Source organism: Anser brachyrhynchus (assembly GCF_964034855.1).
Source record: "Anser brachyrhynchus genome assembly, chromosome: Z".
Lineage (NCBI taxonomy): Eukaryota > Metazoa > Chordata > Aves > Anseriformes > Anatidae > Anser > Anser brachyrhynchus.
This window is the reverse complement of record NC_137697.1, coordinates 9,493,904-9,507,519: the sequence shown is the minus strand read 5'-3', so window position 1 is coordinate 9,507,519 and position 13,616 is coordinate 9,493,904. Positions and strand designations below refer to the sequence as shown.

At 44.7% G+C, this 13,616-nt stretch overlaps 1 protein-coding gene across 3 annotated transcripts in view; it reads left to right on the top strand.

Moving 5' to 3' along the window:
- LOC308185127 (leukemia inhibitory factor receptor-like) overlaps positions 1-13,616 on the top strand; it is a 91,181-nt gene that overhangs the window by 23,572 nt on the left and 53,993 nt on the right. Inside the window, exon 1 of one of the 3 annotated variants that reach the window (XM_080572870.1) lies at positions 11,002-11,176. The exons of 1 other annotated variant lie outside the window; for it this stretch is intronic. The gene's annotated coding sequence lies outside the window, so the exon portion shown is untranslated. Of the gene's footprint in view, positions 1-11,001; positions 11,177-11,201; positions 11,367-13,616 lie in introns of those variants that run through there. One more of the 3 variants, XM_080572868.1, reaches the window with a different exon arrangement.

Below are 13,616 nucleotides of genomic sequence, written 5' to 3'. Positions count from 1 at the left end.
AATATCAATCTTTCTAATGATAATGTCACTAAAGTCATGTCCTCTGCTCCATTCATCTTCTTCAGGAACGGTTTTGTGAGGGCGGAGGTCATATGGTAGAGAGTTCAATGCTTTCCTCACTAAAACTGATAGCAAAGATTTGCATAGACTCGATCTGTCCCTGCATAAATCAAAGACAAGTTTTTCATACTCACTTTGCCTAAGCAGGTTTGATATTAAACATTAAGATAATAAAGATGGAGCTGTTTTATCCACTTTAATAAAACTTAGTGGTTACATAGCTTTATCTTTCTAAACTGCTGGGAGCAGAAAATGACTAGCTAAACACAAAGATAACCTTTACTCTCTAATCTTGAGAGTCCCATACTTCCCATTTGTTTCCAACACAGAGATTTCCTGTGAAAGTTATTTCTCGTACAGAGCTGCAATTAGCAGCAAAGATTTAAGGCATCTCTGGGAGAATATTTAGTAGATTGGTTCTGCAGTTTGTGGTTTATCTCAAAAGGTAGGAATAGCATCACTTTTGGTCAGTGACTGCTGCAGTATGAAATGAGGGCCAGCTCTCTGGAGATTTCTGTGACAGAGGGTAGCTCTCCATAAGAAAGTGTGGGAGTAGTCCTTTAACCTGCTTCAGAATAATAAAAGGAAGGAGAGAGAGAATAGGGAAGGGAAAACAGAAAAAAAAAAAGTACCAAGGAGAGAGAGGGAGAGTGGGAAGAGCATTTTCAGACAGTGGGAAGAGCTGTAGCAAGACATTTTTCTTGGTGCTTGAAGTGTTGCTGTCCCCAAACCTTTTTCTTCTTACAAGAAAATGCTTGTTTCTGGGTCAGACTGAGATTGTGCCAAATAGCTCCCTTTGGAAACTGACCTTATTCTTGTTCTTCCTCTTACCAGCTGTGGGAACCCACCCCACTGGTGATTTGGTACACATTCTCCCTGAAGACTTTTGGTACACTCCCTCCTTCTAGAACTAGAGCCAGCTGCAGTACCAGGACAGACTTCACATCCATGTGCAGTAATAAGTCAGCCTCTTTGGCAACCACTTCTTCAAAAAAAGCAGTGATTTATGCAACCACTGTCACCTGTGGGCCTTGCTGTGGAGCGTGTAAGCTTGTCTCCTGACTCTGGAGACTCACAGAGCTGTGGGCAAGAAATCTGTGAGATGCCTACTTTGGTGTTGCTGCAAGACATTGCTGTTCTGTTCTCTTAACTCAGCACAGTATAATCAGCTGTTACTTCCTGAGAGTCACATTTTCTGATGGCTACTGAGCTTTGGTTGGCACAAGCCAGTGGCAGCTATTGGTCCTGCTGGGGCTGTGTTACATGCAGAGATATATCAAAAGAGGGCATCATGCACCTTGGGGGTTGGTCCTGCTTCCTCCTGATGTGGAAGGTTTGGAGTACATTTTTACCACTTGTACCCTGAAAAAAAAAAAACAACTGTTACTGACACAACTTACATTAACCTTTAGAAGAAGTGGAAACTTCAACAAGTCTTTCCAACACAGCTCTCTTGTGTGGGTTTCTCTGTGGGAGGAATCAGGCCTTTCTGGAATAAAACCCCAAAGAGTTGTGTTCCTTCCTCTGAAGCCCAAGAAAGTGGTAAGATTGCACAATGTTGGTCAAGGTTGTTGCCTGTAATAAGGGACAGGCTGAATCACAGTGTGAGTGTCATGGGTAAATACAGGTTTCTTCCCAACTCACAGAGGAAGTCTAATTGTTCGTTGTGAAGAACACTTGGCTTTAGCACCTGAACATACAACTAATGCACAACCGTGCCCTGGAGTGGCAGAGAGAATTTTGCCTTTCCCCTCCCCACCCCTCCTCTCCAGGCACTGCTGTTGACACCATCACCCTCATTTCTGCTTCAGTCTTTTCTGTCCTTACAGCTTCACTTTTGTTATTTGAGGAATGGCCACGCTTCAAAAGTAGAGTGGACAGTGCCCTCTAGCCTAATGAGGTGGTCAGAGCACTCTGTGGACGCGGGAAACATCTGGAGCACCTTTGGCCATTGCACTCCAGCTCCTCTGCTTCCCAAACAAGCCTTTTACCACCTCTGGAGTTGGAGGTGATGTTTTCACTGACATGTGATGGCATCTGATGTTTCTTCTGTGTGACTATGGAGAGAGACCACTCTGTGGTGTTTAAATCCAGGAGAGGATTTCAGGCTAAAAATGCCATTTACGGAGGCCTGAGAATTGTGCGTGGGTAGCACAGGATGTAACACAAAAAATTGACATTGACATCTCCAAAGCTAGGAGACACTCCATCTGGATGTGATTTCACACAGTGTGTATATTCTACATCTTAAAGGTCAAGACTTTCAGACAGCTTTCTTTGGCATCAGTCTTGCTAATTATAGGCATAAGGAGGATGACTGTATGTATATATGGCCAGGGGTCCAGAATAAGGCACTGTGGAATTGCTGCCTGTTTGTGCATATCAAAAGAAGGAAGACAACAAAACCTCAGCTTACAGGGCTGCATAGGAAAGAAAACCTAAGAAAAGAAATGAGACAACAGTAATTTCCTTTTGCCTAGGAAAAATGCCTCATGCTTAGCAGGTTGCTTGCTATGAGCTTTTTCACATGTTCACTAGATGCCTGTGTGGGTTTGTAATTATACATTTTAGGTGCAGCAAAGAGTGTGTGTGAGCTTTGGTTTTTTTTGTTTTGTTTTGTTTTGTTTTTTGAGTTCTCAATTTTTCTTTTCATGAAGGAGAACTACCAGTCTAACTCAAGTAAAAGGAACATTAAAACACTGAGTACTGCATTGTCTAGCTGTTCTGCTCCCAGCTGCACTCCACAGAAACACTGTGCATAAAACAGGGAAGAAGTAAAGGCTGAAGGGAAGACACTCAGCACTTGCAACAGCCAGCTTACAATCACCAGCTTGCCAAAGCCAGCATGCCAAAGCAAAGCACATTTGCTGGGGCTCCACTGAAGTGCCTCCAAAGTTGGAATTAAAAGCCTAATAAGGTCTTTCTGGATGTAGGTTCTCCTGTAAGCCAGGTACTCCTTTCCAGCCAGTTAGTTCCCATGTTCTAGCGTGTATCCAAGTGACGTAGTTACAGCGGTTTTTGGAGGATGAGCAGCGTTCTCACGTGCTGAGGTGTGGACTCACAAAGAAAAAAATCAAGAAGATCTTTGCAATTAGAACATGGTTCTGCTCCCTCATTTGTCACTGCCTTTCTTCAGACAGTGGTCAAAAGGCAAGATCTCTTTTCCCTGCCTGCATTAGCGTCCTGCTCAGTCCATCCTGGATATTGTGAGTATGCTTGGGTCCCTGGCCATGCCTGAAATACTCCAGTCTAGTGACTAAGACACATACCTGAAGGATCATCACCTCTTCGAGCTTGAGGACAGCCTATAGCCCAGGACTGTGGTTTGACACATGACAAGAGTGCTGCCCTTGGATATTTATGACAGCTCCATAGCCCTTCAATCTTTGCTCTTGGCTGCTTATTCCTGTTTATTCTGACCTCCTACCAGCCTTCCAGTGGATTGACGCTTGTATTCAGTGTAACTGACAGCAGGGGAACTATCCAGTTAAAAAATACCTTAAGGGAAGGTTAATTAAAAAAAAAAAAAAAAAAGGAATTTTTTTCTTGATCTTACTGTGTGGCATTGCACAAAGATTTATACTAACACAATGCAGTACAGAATCATAAAAGTGACACAATGGATGCTCAAGCTCATACTGCTGGCAGCAAAAGTACCTGCCAAAACCTAATCTAGGCCGCTACATGCATGAACTCAGCCAGTGCATCCTGCACTCACAGTAGCTGTCTCAAAAATATGCTCTACTACCTCACCGGTGAGCTGTGCTTCAGAGCTGGGAGCACTGAACACAGCTGTGTGGATGTGAATCACTGCTTTAGCTCAGTGTTAACAAATGGGTGTCTGACACAGGGATGGTTGTTCTCTGCATCGCAGGTGACCCAAGGGGGGAAAGAAGCTGCCTAGACATCCCACTTGGCAAAGACAGGGCACAAGACTGAGCACGCTCAGAAGTACAATTTTCAGCTTGTAAGTATGTTCCTGGTGTCTGTGTTGCTGCCCACACATGTTCTAAGTGTTTTTCAGAAAATAGTTTTCTGCCCGAAGAAGCTTAATCTTACAGCCGTGATGATACAACAAATCGTTCCCTGGGTGGGCAGCCTCTTGGCTTTACTAGGGATAAGCAGACAGGCAGATGGAGATTGCTGCCAATCTGCAAGCTAGTGAAAGCAAAAACGCATGTTGCACCAGAAGGGAGGATGCGAGGATGTATGCAGATATGTAATTAAGTGGGTAGTAGGTTAGGATTGTACGTCATTCCTAGGGATGGTTTTGTACAAAAATAAACACACAGCTCAGCACAAAAATAGTTCTACCTTGATGGAAACTCCTGGAATGGATACAGAATTTATCTGAATGCTTGACCTAATGTGAGCAACCAACTTAACTTTATGAAGATATCTCTAAAGCTGCCTTTCAAATATGCCAGAATTACCTTCTTTGCTAGAGTTAGAATTTCTATTTATGCATCAATACAGACCTTTCATTAGCCTGCGAGAGAACAGTGGTTAAACAGAGCAACTGAGACACACCAAACAATAATATTTGTAAGGTCAGGCCCACAAAGGACAAAGCTGCTTCTAATAAATGGATTTTGCCAAGGCTAATCCTTAAGGTAGGTTATTTGTACATTATTTAATATGATAATATCCCTAGCCCTGATGCACTCTGCTAAGTAGTACTGAAACCCACAAGAAGTCCCAAAGACACCTTTTAACCCAATTTTTCTTCCACATGTAGAAGTCAGTGGTTACAGCTAAGTGCACAGTCCCACTCTTCAGTTTGGCTACCCTCCACAGGTTTCACATATTAGCCTGTACTGGGGCATGGTGCAGAACATACCCTGGCATCCATCTCTGAGGGACCATATGAGAGTTTGATACATTGATGTGGGGGCTATGCATGCTGCAGCCATGTCCAGCAGTAGAGATCTTGGGTTTCCTCTTGGACATGAGATAAATGCATTGAGCCATGAGGATAGCTGAACAGCAATTCTAGCAGAAAAGCATGTGGATCACAGGACTTACCATCCTTAAATGTGCTTTAGCTTGCACTTTCCACACAGGGAGCCCACAGGGCTTTAAAGATTGAACACACTGTATGGCCTCTGAAAAATGTCATGGAAAGACTGACAAGACAAATGCAATGACCTGGGTAAATACATGCCATTATACCTGTATTATATGCTCCTCCAAAGCATTCTCTAGGTATCTCCACCTCCTCCCTGGCTGATCTGTCTTTGTCTCCTTGCTTTTGTGCTGATGCACAGAAATTTGGTTCCAAGCAGTGAGTGGGCTTACAGCTCAGTCCAAGGATAGTATGGGAGAAGACATTTTTTTCCCCTGGATGTGGTTCAGTAGGGAGTGAGGGTGTTGCTGCCTGGAAACTTTGTGAACAGAGAATTTTGATGATTTTAGCCACTTATTCAGGAATCACTGACACTGGCTGCTCAACTGAGTTACAGGAATTCTGGTTGAATGGCTCCTGTTTGTGCAGAGGTCAGCTCTTGAGTGCATGCAAAGTTCGTAACAGCTGAATTATTGCTTCAAATTCATCCAACATTCATTAGACATGTTCAGGCCATGTACTGAAGAACAGAAAAGCTGAAGCATCACACAAGCATCAACTTATGAAGCTTTATAATATAGGACACATTTCTTTGTGGGAGCTCATAGAAAAAGAAAAAGTATGGCAATACCTGTCTGATAAACTGGTGAACAGAAAAATAAGACTGCCAGGAATGGCACAGCACCAGAAAAGGAGCCATCACCACAGTAACAATAATTACTAAGAAGGGAGCATAGCTGAAAGTTGCACAGAGCAAGGCAGTATGTTTGAATATGATACACTGGTATTGGGGAGACACTGGCGGGACTTGCAATATTAAGAGTACTTGTATGTCTGAGATGTTCTCAATATATTTTATTTGCAGATTTCCATGCTCCTCTGGCTATTACAAATCTCAATTAGCCTGTGACTCTCATAAATCCTATTTTTCGTGATGTAATTAGGCCCTTCCACTACTGTGCAAAGTAAGCCTCTTCAATTTCATATCCATAAATCAGACTTAGTTCTAGGACTGGTTCCACCAACCCTTCCACAGTTAGTAAGATTGTTACCATTTGCTGGTGTTTATCCTGTTCTTCAGAGATTTATATTTAGCTTCATTTTCTTCCAAGAACTATGCTGTATCTTATTTCACTGACATGAAGACTGACCTCTCATGCTACTGTATGGGACACAGCAACGGGGCTCATCCAACATGATGATTAAGCATGTGCTGAACTTTACACTGCCAGTATAATCAACTGCAGGATAGCACAAGTGTTTAGACGGGAAATGACTGCTAATCAGTTCACAGCACGCAGGTTGTTGCAGCAGAGCAACTTCAGCAGCAGGTCACTTCTCGGTCATTAGTTCACTGTAGCCACTGTGGATATTTGTAACCGAAGTATCAAGACTTAACTGCATGAGGTCCAAATGGAAATGCCTGCACGTGGAAGTATCGGAAGACACATTAGAGAAGCATGGAGAGAATGGACTTGAAAGACAGCAGTCAAAACACGAATGGTGAAGAGCACGTTGTTTACATCAAGAACAGAATAGGAGACCAAACGCTCAGGTTTGTTGCTCTGATAAGGCCACAGCATAGGCAATTTGTCGCACAAAAACCCATGCTCTGATAACATGGACCCAGATAACATCTTCCCAACAGGAAGACAGACAGTGGCCATAAAGATGGCAAAATGAGGGAATACAGCAATAGACAGCAGCTTTTCCTAAGGTTCCTGGAGGATATGGCAAGCAAGGATCTGCAGCAAAATCACTGCATAAAAACTGCTTGAATCGGTAAAATATAAAAGATCTCCTCAAAAAAGGGATTTGTTGTTGCCAGTCAAGACAGACCCAACATACCCAGTGAGGACTCAGGAGCTGGTGTCCCTCATCCTCTGTGTCCACACACAAGCGACCCGGTCAGGCCTCTTGGCCAGAGAAATCTTGACACTTGGCAGCATGTGGCAGTGATCCACCTGCTAGCATCTCTGTTCTGTGTGGGTGAAGCTTCATCTTCACTGCTAACCATAAGGGTCTTATTACTGGCAGTGAATCCAATATATTCCATGCAGCGTATTTTCAGGCATCTGAGGTAGATTTTTTTCCAGTGAAAGGAATGCAAGTGCCTTCAGTTTAATTGTTTTGGGCAAGTCATGTTTTTCTTTCCATTTCTTTTAAAATTCATGGCACTACCTAAGCTAGTGCAGGTCAACAGATCAAAGTCTTTCATTGCTTCTCCCTGCAAACGCACAAACCACAGCAGACTATATGGTTTTCCTGCTGACAGAGGAGACCAGGGAATTTTTTGAAGCCCTTAAACAACATATTGCCATCATGTCACTGGGGTTTGCAGGCATAGGTCCCTAATGATGAAGAAAATTCCCTGTATTTGAAAAATATTAATTACGAAGAGTTTATTTCTCCTGGGTCAGAACACTCATTTCCAATAATAGCTCTGATCCAGCCTGACAACACAGGGATGCTTCCACTGAGACCTCATAGGAAAGAGCTGTTGCTTTGTGAGCACACCAAAACATATTGCACTATCCAGTGTACTCGAGGTTATTCTTGGCATGAACAGAGGCTACTCCTCATCCTATCACAGCCAGCGTGAGTTTTGTTATTGGCTTTCCTGAATACATTCAGTCAGACCCAAATCTGCTTTGCTGGTTGTATTATATAACCATTTTTAAAAGAAAACAGGAATAGATAGTCCATAAACAGAACCATTGGCAGATCTCTCCGAACAATACTATGTATTTACAATCACTGGTGTAAAATCACTTTGTAAATGCAGGTAGGAGTACCACATTGCACACTTCTGGTTAAACTGCATGGTTTGTCAAACATGCACACAACTTCTCAGCAAAGGAAGTTCTTTAATATTCTTTATTGGCTGGAGGAAAGTGGGTGCCAAATACAACTGTGAAATGGGAAACAATGCACAAAGGAAAAGTTCCAGAACATCAACACATCCGTTCCTTTCCTCTGCCATAAATAACCAACACACCCTTAACAGCAAGACTAAATGGCTCCAGGAAACTCTCATTAATGAAAATGTCCTAGCTGGGCTTCTCACTTTCATTTGGAATTTACACTGCCCCAAGAATTGTGTTTTTTTTTTCTGACCTAGAGAGCAGATAAGTTGTTCTATAAGTAATACTAGGCACTGAGATAAACTAAGATAACTAAAACTAGCCTCCTGTCCAGAGAGACTTAAATCTTCCTCTCTCACTGCCCAAATATTAATGTTGAAAGGCACAGCCCTGCTGCTGTTAAAATCAATGACAAAATGCAGCACTAAGTCTATAAAGACAAAGCATGTGTTCCAGCATCTGTCCTTCAATTTTCTGGAAACCAGAGATAAGGCAGGAAACAAAATAAATGGACTGCGTATATGTAGTACATGCAGATAAGTTTTGTTGTAAAATATAGCAGCTGTGATATTTTACAGGGAGAGTTGCATGATGAGACAGGATGCATAGATGGCATATTTTCTGAGGATCAGAAGTCATAGGGAAAGGACAATTAGACCAGCTATTAGTCTATGGGACATTTATATTTAAGCTAGCATATTTCACTGTATAACAATCAGATAACTGAAACCTAACCATCCGCAGCTTTATCACCTTGAAACTTTTACTATACAGTCTTGTCTTATATAGCATCAGGTCAAAAAAGTTTCTTAACTTCTAATTGCGTCATTAAACATTGAGTCATTAAATACAATACCAAAGCCTTAAAATAACTTCAGGAACTACCCCTGCCTCTGATTTCTCCTGGCAGCTCCTTCTCATTTCACAGTCACATTTTCCTGCTCTAAAAAACTGAACACCTCTTTACCCAGTTCCTGTACAGAATGCCTGTAAATTACAGGGAAGCTGCCTTGCTAATCAGTAAGAGAAAATAGTAAAAATGAATACCGTTTGATTTTGTCTTACACAAAATGGGCCAGATCTTCTGCAATTACTTCTAGTACACATTCCTTGATCAGCAGGGCTTCCTGCCAAGTGAAACGCCTGTGAGCCATTACTAAGGGGAAAGTAACATGAGCTGCAGAAAAGAAAGGTGGTACAATTTCATTTGACATTTTCAGTGCCTTCAAAAGAGAGTCCTTGTGTCCCTTTCATCGATGGAAACCTGCATTTTTGGAGCAGTCTCCACAGCACAGGCACGAGCTGTGTCCTTCCCAGCCTTGGATGCAGACTTTGGGAAGACACCAGGCTTCAGTTCCTGAGATCTGAAACGGCAGAAAGGCAGAGGCACTCCTCCCTCGGATGTGTCAGAGCAGTGAAATGGCCACCTTCTTCTCCCCAGGCCTTCTGGTGCTAAGGACATTCCCAGCCCTGGCTGCTGTAACGTGGAAAGAGGCCAGGAGGACTTCAGGGTTAGAACAGGAACAAGGAATTAAATGCAGAAATGGTCTTAGGCAGCTGACATATCAAATCTCTTGGTGCCTGAACTGCACAGCAAAGTTCAGACCACAGAATTAGGCATCCAGCAGGCCTTTCCAGTGGGGAGACATTTGGGACTGTGAAGACCTGACTGACATGCTAGAAGGTAACTGCTTAAACCTACTGGTTAGAAGACCACTAAGGAGAGAACTCTCCAAAAGTCTCTCTGTCCTTGGAGTTTTACATGTTTCAGGCTATGTCAGGAGGAAACATCATCTTCTGCTTGGAATGCACAGCCCAGGGCTTCTCTCCAACCCTTCTTTCTCAAGAACAGTATGTGTATAAGGAGACTCAATGCTTCCTCTTAAGAAGGTGACGCAGGTCAACGGATAGACAACTGCCTCAGGATACAAGGCCCGAAGTCAAGCATGCTCTTGAGGCAGAAGAGACCTAACCACAAGGTTCATGCTTCTCTTGCTCTGGTCTACTGAAGCTTCAATTGTCTTTGCACAAGTGAAAACACTGGAAAGTGAAGGCAAGGTTGCAAGATTTCAACTCTACGAAACAGCCTATATTCACTTAGCCTGAGCAGGGAACGTGGAGGATGGCAGGAGGCTGTGGCTTTGAGGACCTGAAATCCATCTACATAGTCAAGACAAGATACAAGCCTGGTCCAGGACCTCTGTGCAAGCATACACAGTTCTTTATTACCTACATTCTGAGAAAAACAATCTACGACAACTTGGAAAACCTCCGTAGGAAAATGTAGGCAGAAAAATGCAGGGAAAACTGAACAGTTACTTTTTCTCCTGGTCTTGCTGTGGTTTACTGGGGAACAAAAGAGGAGCCACAGGCCTGCCAACTCTTCTGATTTTATGGGCCTCGTGGTATATATTTTTTTAATTGCCTGACTCTTGAGACTGTGGGATTGTGAGGATTTCAAGTTTAATTTAAAAGAGAGGCTGGCACGTAACTGTTGTGGCTTCAAAGAAATGTTGGAGGTCGAGCCCCAGACCTCAAAGACTAGAGGCAAATACAAGATAAAATGAGTCGAACGCCTCCCGCACTCCGTGCCCTGGGCCCAGCGCTTCGTGCCCCGGAGGGCTGGCGGTGCCGGGGACATCCAGAGCCCTTTCCTTAGCCGGGCGTTTGGCCTCGTCCCGGCGGGGACCGGGGACGATCAGGCCAGACCCGTGACTCCACCAGCCCCCGCAGCCCGCTCCCAACAGCCCGCCGGGGACCCGGCGGAAACCACCGGCCTCCCAAGCATCCCCAGCGGCGGCGCAGCGACCAGGACGCGGCGCTGAGCTCGCCTCAGGGCCCGCGGCCGCCCCTCAGCCCCGCGGCGGCGGCGGCGCGCTGAGCCCGGGGGGCGCCGTCCCCGGGGGGCAGGCCCGGGGGGTGCCGCCGCCATCCCGGGCAGCCGCGGCGCCGGGCGGTGCGCGGCCGAGGCTCCTCCCGCGGGCAGCCCGCCAGGCCCTCTCCTCCCTCTGCCCGCCGCCTGCCTCCATCGCTCCCTCCCTCTCTCCCTCCCCGCTTCCCTCCCTCCCTCCTTCCTGTCGGCGCTGCGCACTGCTGCCCGCCGGAGCTGGGCCGCCCGGGAGCGCGCCGCCGGGCAGCCCCGCGGCATGAGGCGGCGGCCGGGCAGGGCAGGGCGAGGCGGCGGCGGGTGAGCGGGCGAAGGGGGCACGGCAGCCCCGGGGGCTCGGCACGGACCGGGGACAGGTGGGGGCGCGGCGGGGGTCGGGCGCTGCCTCCCCCGGGGGGACGGCGGCGAAAGCGGCGGCTCCGCTCCGCCGCTGCCCGGAGCTTAAAAAGCGGCTGTGCGGCAGGTTGGTCGGAGCGAGGACGGAGCCGTGGTAAGTGTGCGTGCCTCTCCTCGGCGTGAGGGCTCATTTATTTGGTTGGCTTTGGAACTAACACCCTCCGAATATAGATAGATATATATATACGCACACATATATATATACACATATATATACACACACACACATACATACATACACACACATATATACACACGTATATATACACACACTATATATATACACTCACACATGTATACACTCACATATGTATACACATATATATACACACACATATATATACTCACATATACACACACATATATACAAATATATATACACATATATACTCAAATGTATATATATATACAAATATATATACACATATATACTCACATGTATATATATACACAGATATATATATACACACATATATATACACAGATATATACTCATATATATATATACTCACATGTATATATATATACACAGATATATACACACACACACATATATATACATGTAGATATATATATACACATATATATATACACATACACGTGAATATATATATATATATATATAATAGGGACCTTGGGAGGGGAATCTGGAGCCCTCCCTGTGGCTGGAGAGCATCCGGCTGTGCTGCGCGCCTCGCCGCACGCCGGCTGCGCCAGGGCACGGTGGCAGCTTGCCGTGTCTATTTTAAGGGGTTGAACTTGTGACGGGTTTAGAGGCTGGGGTTTTAAAAAGATCTCTCTAAGCCTCCAAGGTGGTTCTGGAGAGGGAGTTGTTCTCCTGTTGAGGTTCGGTGTGTAAGTAAATTTGAGCTGGGCGTATTGTGTTGGCATGCTGTGGGGTTGCTTCGGCAGGAACTGGTGATGTAGGTGGTTTTTCTGTTTTTCAGTCATAATCTGTGATGGATGCCTGGGGACTTCGCTATAAATGGGAGTCGAGCTCCAGATAAATATTGTAATCACCTAGTGCCAGGGAGATCCTGGCTGTGGCTATCATGTAGGAATTATTGTTTGAATTCTCTTCTACAGACTTTCACACTTAAAATCTCTGTTGCAAAAGCCATCATATATTCATTTTCCACAACCAAGTTGTCTGTGTCCTGTCAAATTCTGTCATGGAATCACAGGTACTGGGTGGCTTTCTGTTGTGTTTGAGGGCAGGTTGTTACTTAAGTCAATGTGACTTGTCTGTGACATCTCACCTGGGAGTCTGTTCTGCCTTTTTTCCTTACTGTAAAAGAATTCTTTAAATTCTTATTAAACCCTTAACATGTAGCACGAACCCAGACCGTTAATCAGACTTAGCAGGTTCAGTAGCTGTGAGGAAGATTAAGGTCCATGCCACCCCACGTTCCCTTTCAAATCATCATGTGGCAATGCCAGCTGAGACAGTATGTTGTTTAAAGTTGTTCCATCGGTGCACATGTGCTTTATAAATAAAGCTTTGCACATCCTGTAAGGAAAAATGTATGAACTGGTCAGTCTGCAGAAAGCCCGTGCTTGTCCTTAACTTCTCAACCACTGTGTGCTCTATGGTTTTGGTGACAAAGATGAGCATTGATTTCTGTACGCTTTTGGTAGTAAAGGTAAGCAAGCACATAAAAGTCTCCAGAATTGGGCCCTTGATGTGAATCAAGATCAAAATAAAAATAACGTTTGGTGAGGTGAAGGGTTAGGATGTGGGAAAGGCAGCAGCAAATGGAGGGAGTGGATCCACAGAGTGAACGGTGCCGTATCTGCAGCTAGTTGCTGTTGCTGAGCATCAGATGCCTGTCATTAGTTGAGTAGGCATCTGCAGGTTTCTTCTGAGACATCTTCTCAGGCTACTAGGAAAGTCCAGTGTCAAGAGACTGTGAGTCTGCTGGGATCTGTATCTAAACTGGAGAATGTTGTAGATGTCCACAAATCAAAGGCTTAAAAATCACCGACTTGGAGCTGGTTTAGAATATAGCTTTCAGATAGTCAATAGGTGACCAGATTTTGTTTGGTTTTGCTTTCTGTTTATTTAGTATACACATCCTTCACATCCTTTCATCTTATCACTGTTTCACCTATTCAAACTTTTATCAGTGTTATTAAATGATAAGAGTTCCCATTGTGCACTATCCAAACATACCATTTCAGTCACTTAGAGCAACTAGTGGCAAGCCCTATCGAGGAGTTAGATTGTGCAAAATCCCTTTACAGGTGAGCTGAGGAAAGGGCGAGACATAACCTTTAAGTGAGGGCATTCGCGTAGACTTGCCAAAGTCTGTGGAATATGCAGGAACAGCCGTATGGGTGGAGA